Consider the following 9,499-nt stretch of genomic DNA (forward strand, 5'->3'; position numbering starts at 1 on the left):
TTGGATGATAAAATAGGCAGGAACCATAGCTACTGAAGGTGAACCATAGCTACTGAAGGTGAATCATAACTACTGAAGGTGAACCATAACTACTGAAGGTGAACCATAGCTACTGAAGGTGAACCATAGCTACTGAAGGTGAACCATAGCTATTGAAGGTGAACCATAGCTACTGAAGGTGAACCATAGCTACTGAAGCTGAACCACAGCTACTGAAAGTGAACCACAGCTACTGAAGGTGAACCATAGCTACTGAAAATGAACCATAGATACTGAAGGTGAACCACAGCTACTGAAGGTGAACCATAGCTACAGAAGGTGAACCATAGCTACTGAAGGTGAACCATAACTACTAAAGGTGAACCATAGCTACTGAAGGTGAACCATAACTACTGAACGTGAACCATAACTACTGAAGGTGAACCATAGCTACTGAAGGTGAACCACAGCTACTGAAGGTGAACCATAGCTACTGAAGGTGAATCATAGCTACTGAAGGTGAACCATAGCTACTGAAGGTGAATCATAGCTACTGAAGTTGAATCATAGCTGCTGAAGGTGAATCATAGCTACTGAAGGTGAATCATAGCTACTGAAGGTGAACCATAGCTACTGAAGGTGAACCACAGCTACTGAAGGTGAACCACAGCTACTGAAGGTGAACCATAGCTACTGAAGGTGAACCATAGCTACTGAAGGTGAATCATAGCTACTGAAGGTGAACCATAGCTACTGAAGGTGAACCACAGCTACTGAAGTTGAATCATAGCTGCTGAAGGTGAACCATAGCTACTGAAGGTGAACCATAGCTACTGAAGGTGAACCATAGCTACTGAAGGTGAATCATAGCTACTGTGAGTACTGAAGGTGAATCATAGCTACTGAAGGTTAATCATAGCTACTGAAGGTGAATCATAGCTACTGAAGGTGAATCATAGCTACTGAAGGTGAATCATAGCTATTGAAGGTGAACTATAGCTACTGAAGGTGAACCATAGCTACTGAAGGTGAACCACAGCTACTGAAGGTGAACCATAGCTACTGAATGAACCATAGCTACTGAAGGTGAACCACAGCTACTGAAGGTGAACCATAGCTACTGAAGGTGAACCATAGCTACTGAAGGTGAACCATAGCTACTGAAGGTGAACCATAGCTACTGAAGGTGAACCATAGCTACTGAAGGTGAACCATAGCTACTGAAGGTGAACCATAACTACTGAAGGTGAACCATAGCTACTGAAGGTGAACCATAACTACTGAAGGTGAACCATAGCTACTGAAGGTGAACCATAGCTATTGAAGGTGAACCAGTCCACAGCTACAGGAGGTGAACCAGAGTTCGTGAAGATGAACCAACACCACGACTACCCCACCACCATCACCACCACCAACACCACCACACTACCACCACTACACTTCCACCATACCATCACATTACCACCACACTACAGGTACTACTACTACTAGTACTACTACTTTGCTGTCACTCGGAATCGAGTATAACGATCATCCAGCTATGATACAATGATATGAGTTATTAAGGATGTCACCTAGGTTGGTGAATTCAGAGGTGACTAAAGAGGCCGATACGGGACCGGCAGGGTCGTTCACGGATGTTGCACATGTGGGGGGCTACATCTAGTGAGGGAGGGGCGGCGGCAGCGTCTTTCCGGCGTTGGCCCTGGTCTGCCTCGGAATTCAGGTAGGCTAACTCGAAAGTATTGACACCCCCTTGTGTAGTGCTCCTCCATGCGTTGCGGTGTGGAGTAATCGTACCACCATAATGCCAACACTAACATAGTACCAGCACCACTACACTATCACCACCACCACCACACTACCAGCACCACTACACCATCACCACCACCACACTACCAGCACCACTACACTATCACCACCACCACACTACCAGCACACTACTATCACCACCACCACCACACTACCAGCACCACTACACCATCACCACCACCACCACACTACCAGCACCACTACACTATCACCACCACCACCACACTACCAGCACCACTACACTATCACCACCACCACCACACCACCAGCACCACCACACCATCACCACCACCACCACACCACCAGCACCACCACACCATCACCACCACCACCACCACACCACCAGCACCACCACACCATCACCACCACCACCACCCACACTACCAGCACCACTACACCATCACCACCACCACCACACCACCAGCACCACCACACCATCACCACCACCACCACCACACCACCACCACCACTACACCATCACCACCACCACCACACCGCACCACTACACCATCACCACCACCACCACCACACACCAGCACCACCACACCATCACCACCACCACCACACCACCAGCACCACCACACTATCACCACCACCACCACCACACCACCAGCACCACCACACCATCACCACCACCACCACACCACCAGCACCACCACACCATCACCACCACCACCACCACACCATCAGCAACCACCACACCATCACCACCACCACCACCACACCACCACCACCACACCATCACCACCACCACACTACCAGCACCACTACACCATCACCACCACCACCACCACACCACCAGCACCACCACACCATCACCACCACCACCACACCACCAGCACCACTACACCATCACCACCACCACCACCACACCACCAGCACCACCACACCATCACCACCACCACCCACCACACTACCACCACCACTCACACCATCACCACCACCACCACACTACCAGCACCACTCACACCATCACCACCACACCACACCACACCACACACCACTACACCATCACCACCACCACCACACTACCAGCACCACTACACCATCACCACCACCACCACACCACCAGCACCACTCACACCATCACCACCACCACCACACCACCAGCACCACCACACCATCACCACCACCACCACACTACCAGCACCACCAATACACCACCACCACCACCACACCACCAGCACCACTACACTATCACCACCACCACCACACCACCAGCACCACCACACCATCACCACCACCACCACCACACCACCAGCACCACCACACCATCACCACACACCACCACCACAAACCAGCACCACCACACTATCACCACCACCACCACACCACCAGCACCACTACACCATCACCACCACCACCACCACCAGCACCACTACACTATCACCACCACCACCACACTACCAGCACCACCACACCATCACACCACCACACTACCAGCACCACTACACCATCACCACCACCACCACACTACCAGCACCACTACACCATCACCACCACCACCACACCACCAGCACCATACACCACACCACCACCACCACCACACCACCAGCACCACTCACCATCACCACCACCACACTACCACAGCACCACTCACACCATCACCACCACCACCACCACACCACCAGCAACCACACCACACCATCACCACCACCACACCACCAGCACCACCACACCATCACCACCACCCCACACCACCAGCACCACCACACCACCACCACCACCACCACACCACCAGCACCACCACACCATCACCACCACCACCACACCACCAGCACCACCACACTATCACCACCACCACACCACCAGCACCACCACACCATCACCACCACCACCACACCACCAGCACCACTCACACCATCACCACCACACCACCACACCACCACCACCACACCATCACCACCACCACCACCACACCACCAGCACCACTCACACCATCACCACCACCACCACCACACTACCAGCACCACCACACTATCACCACCACCACACCACCAGCACCACCACACCATCACCACCACCACCACCACACCACCAGCACCACCACACCATCACCACCACCACACCACCAGCACCACCACACCATCACCACCACCACCACCACACCACCAGCACCACTACACCATCACCACACCACACTACCAGCACCACTCACACCATCACCACCACCACCACCACACCACCACACCACCACACTATCACCACCACCACACCACCAGCACCACTACACCATCACCACCACCACCACCACACTACCAGCACCACTCACACCATCACCACCACCACACTACCAGCACCACTACACCATCACCACCACCACCACCACACTACCAGCACCACTACACCATCACCACCACCACACCACCAGCACCACTACACCATCACCACCACCACCACCACACTACCAGCACCACACCATCACCACCACCACACTACCAGCACCACTACACCATCACCACCACCACACCACCAGCACCACTACACTACCACCACCACCACCACCACCACAGCACCACCACACTATCACCACCACCACCACACCAGCACCACTACACCATCACCACCACCACACTACCAGCACCACCACACCATCACCACCACCACCACACCACCAGCACCACCACACCATCACCACCACCACCACACCACCAGCACCACCACACCATCCACCACCACCACACCACCAGCACCACTACACCATCACCACCACCACACCACCAGCACCACCACACCATCACCACCACCACCACACCACCAGCACCACCACACCATCACCACCACCACCAACCAGCACCACCACACCACACCACCACCACCACACACAGCACCACTACACTACCACCACCACCACCACCACACTACCAGCACCACTACACCATCACCACCACCACCACACCACCAGCACCACTACACCATCACCACCACCACCACACTACCAGCACCACTACACTATCACCACCACCACACTACCAGCACCATTACACTATCACCACCACCACCACACTACCAGCACCACTACACTATCACCACCACCACACTACCAGCACCACTACACTATCACCATCAACACTACACTATCACTACCACCACTACCACCAATACTAAATTACCACCATCACCTCCACACTACCACTACCACCAACACTACGTTACCTTTACCATACCACTATCACACCGTCATACCTCCACACTACCACTACCACCAACACTACGTTACCTTTACCATACCACTATCACACCGTCATACCTCCATCACACCTCTACCACACTACCACCCTGCCATTATCACCACCACCTGGACCATACCAACCACAGACTCACTCCCCTCAGCCACCTCCTCACCTCTACTACCCATAATGGTCTTCACACATCGTCTCATCCAATAAATCACATACCAAAAACAACAATACATGACATTCACCTTTTCACTCCGTAACTTTTAATGGTATTTCCGCACCTTTAACCCCTCCGGTAATTGGTGCAGCACCCGGTACAGACGCAGCTGAGCCGCCGGGTCGTCAAGGACACTAAATTAATGTTACAGGGGAGGTGTTGAGTAAGACGCCGCGCGGGAACATGTGTGCCTCTGTGTACATGTATTAGTAAGAGGCGTTGAAGAACCGAATAGAGTAAAAAGAATCAAGCGTGATGTGTTATTTTTGTATTCTTAAATATTTCAAATTGTTTTTTACTATGTAATTTGATGAAAGGAAGAAGTTATAACGCAGTGGCTCGTACATTTTGCGAAGGGACGTGAGTGGATATTTCAGCTCGTATACTTGGTTTGAGAATTTTATGTGAAAGGGCTTTAGAGGTTCAAAGAAATTTGTTGATTTTGTAAAAGCTTTTGATAAGGTAAAACACAATACTCTTAGAAAGATCTTGAAAAAAGGCGTCAATGAAGGAGATATTAGAAATTTAAAGACTCTCTACTGGCAACAGGAGGCTGCAGTGTTAGTATATAATGAACTTACTAATTTGTTCACAGTTAGACAGGGTGTAAGACAAAACTATGTTATATCTCCAACATTATATAATATATATTCAGAATTCTTAATTACAAAAACTCGTTAACAAATTAGTAGAAATGGGTGAAAAATATAGTTTAAGAGTGAATACTGGAAATAAATCAACAAATAAAAATTATGGTAGGCAACAAGAAACTTAAACAAGGCCTAATAAAAAGGGACATTAACTTCAATTTGAGAAAAAAGGGCTGTTGGAAGACTTACTATGGCAAGAAGTGATGTATGGTCAGAAACGTGGATTCTTTCAACAGACACCAGAGAGTTGGAGGCCTATGAAATATGGTGTTATAGGCTAATGCTAAGAATACACTACACTGACAGGAAAAAAATGAAGAAGCAAGAAGATAAGCAAAAACTTCATGATAAATACTTGAAATGTACAGAAAAAGAAAGTTGATATACTTTGGTCATATAATTAGGGATGAGGGGAATAATAACAAACATTAATGGACAAAGTTGAGGATAGGAGGAAGGCAAGACTGGGGTGGAGGAATGGAATTAAAAACTGGGTCCCCAGAGATACAAAACCTTGATGATTGGTAAAAAACGGACCGAGAACGTTTGGAGTGGAGGACTGTGGTCACCAACCCTCAGATATGAGGACTGTATTCTGACTGATTGATAGGAAGCTGCTGTAAGGTTGACGCTATCGCTGTATAAGATACTGTAAAGGAGTTCGATCGTTGAACCGAGATCTTAATATATAAGATAGGCGAGGTGGGGACACCAGGTAAAAAGGACTTATTCACCGTGATCTATGAGTATTCGGTGGAATAAACCAGAAAATATTCGTGCTCTTCACTTTGAAGGCCGCACGGAAAACATTTAGAATACGGGACATGGGCGATATAGTTTTATAAGGGACCTTTGAGATATCTAAAGCCAAGACAAAAGTTGTTGAAACGGAGATATACTCGTGTACCAGGAAACGGCTGACGTCACGGTCTGATATTAAAGTTACATCTAAGTAGAATTTATTAGGATAAATAATAATGTGGCAGCAAAAGAAACACCTAACCACTGTTACATCTATCAAAGTGGAGATTCTAATATGTTTTTTCATGTAGTAGGATCCATGACGTTAGACGCGTGTGGGGTGGACGATGGGTCTGGTACTTCGACATGAATATAAGTTAAACACTTAGCCAGAATATTAAATTATTTAATATATGAAGATTACACACAATCAATAGATATTGAGTGAGGAGGTCCTTGACGCCTGCTAGTTACATGACCTGTGTGTCTTACATATCCTGGATCTAACATTATGACTGACATTCACCCATCAAGATGGTTTAAGTGTTATGGTCACACATGTGAGTGTAAAGGTCAGTACACAATTAGCAATCCTGACCAGAGTAAAACTTCTCTTACTAAACACCGCTGAGCATAGAAGGTCATGCCACTTCACCTCTGACCTTCTCCACGCGGTAGTCGCAGCTAGACACACAAGGACAAGACTTTCACAAGAAACAATCCTAAATACTGATGACTCTTCTGGCAGACGCCGCTGACGAAAATGTAAACTGAAAAATAATAATTGTTTTATCCCCACAGAGACAAAGTTACCTGACTCAGATGTTGTTACAATAACTAAAATATTAAATAATTTTCTGTTGATAATATCAAGAGCGAATAATTTTGTTTTAATCGATGAAGTTGAAAATCCGTCAATTTCGAATTTTTTTACTGCAATTTAAATGTTCGTATTTTTGAGGATACAATGAAACTGATAAAATCTTCACTTAGTGATAATTTTTAAGGACATGATCATGAATACTCTCCCTGAGTTATATCACGAGCGACAGTAAAGCAAGTAAATTCTTTATTTTTATCTTATTGAAGACATAATTATTTATTATTTCCAGCTGGTGCAGACCAAACTACATTGCAGTTGTGTTGACAACAGCACAACACAGCGTCTCAGTCCGTCTGACATCAAATTCGTCCAACAATAGCAACTAAAAAAGCGGACAAATCTTCAGCACTGTTGATTATGAGGTCTCGACTGAATATACACGCGAAATAGTCTACGTCCTTCCCACTGTCTTGCATCTTGATCTGCACAACCGTCTAGGTAGCAACAGTTGTCTAGTTCATAAGTCAACGTTTAAAGAACACTAAACCAGGGCACTAGTTACACCCACAGTGAGGCAGACTTGATGAGGTCAGTGTTGTGTTTCCTCACTATATCTTTGAAATGTTGTTGAAATGCATAAATGATTTCATGTATTCAATCTTTGTTTCTATGGCTCTAGTTCACATGAGATCCTCCTACAGGGACTCAACCTAATTTAATATAACAGTGATGACTCGAGTCTTTAAGGTGTGGTTAGGGTTGGGGACAACAAGACTGGGATATTTGACCAGTCACCACGTCTTAGGATGAAAAAGCATGACTATTGCAACTAAAACCTTCTTGTATTGACCATCAAAACTGTTTTCACCACTCAGGCTCTACGATATATTGAACCATTCTGAGTGACATATCTCATGTTCACGTACAGTATATGCCAGAAAAATACCATAGATACTTTCCAACATCCTGGTAAATCCCTAAGCATTTACCCTGACCGGCAGATGCTCACAACATCCTGGTGTGTTGACATGTACTGTATAGTCACAGCCTACAACATCAGTGTCCAGCCGTGTGTGTAAATCTTCACCAGCCTCTCCCAAAGTTATTATGTCAATAACTACATCTGCAGTGGCTGTGTCTGGGAGAGTATGTGCGTATGGCCTTGTATTGATTAATGATGCTTTGAATATCACGACCGCTATTGTGGTGAGTGGACAGTTATCTGGAGATCCTGGAGGACGCTCTGCCCCGGGCCAGTGTTGGGGAGACCTGTTGGATCACTACTTACGGCACCCATGAAATTTCCTGATGTATACTAATGGCTGGCGCAGTCTACCTTTTTTTCTGATAAAGACATTCTTATTTCATTATTGACTACTTATCTATTTATTAGTTTACTAATTTACTCTTGATTTTGTGGCGTACTGTGTTCGTCGTGGAATTTCTAACTTTATTATTAAACGTTGATCATAAGAGAAAAACTTAAATTCAGTTGGTGTTGAAATTATAATAAATAGTTTATGTGCAGAACAAAACGAAGTTAATTTGAAGTTGGTAGTGAGGATGACTGACCCGTGAACCGACGAGGTCATCTTCTTATCGACAAATTAATGCTTCCTGTACCATATCCGTGCCACGGTGCTGTGGTGTTGGCGTGATGGTTCTGTACCGGTATCCTTATATATACGTTCACCAGTTATTTATCGATTAACCTTGACTCGTGGCCATCATCCTCCTTCTTAGGAGGAGGCAGTCAAATATCCTCCTTCATATATCTTTCTCAGCTGTCTCTTACTGTTCGCCACCACCAATGTTAATCTGTTTATTTAGCTCGCTGGCTGTGTTTTTCTCTTCCTCTCTTTTTCTTTCCTGCCAATATATTAATTTACCTGTCTCTCTTTCATCTCTCCTCTACTCCTTCCCTTCCCTCTTCTTCCTTGTTTCCCTCCCTACCTTCTCCCTTCATTCCTTCCCTCCCTTCTTTCCCTTACTGCCTCCCTCCATCTCACCAACCCTCCCGTATTCTCTCGTTCTCTTCCTCACATTTCCTCCCTTCCTCTCATCATCCCGTTCTCCTTCCCCCTTCTCTCCCTTCTCT

This window comes from Homarus americanus, unplaced genomic scaffold, assembly GCF_018991925.1.
Source record: "Homarus americanus isolate GMGI-L3 unplaced genomic scaffold, GMGI_Hamer_2.0 scaffold30858, whole genome shotgun sequence".
NCBI classification, from domain to species: Eukaryota; Metazoa; Arthropoda; class Malacostraca; order Decapoda; family Nephropidae; genus Homarus; species Homarus americanus.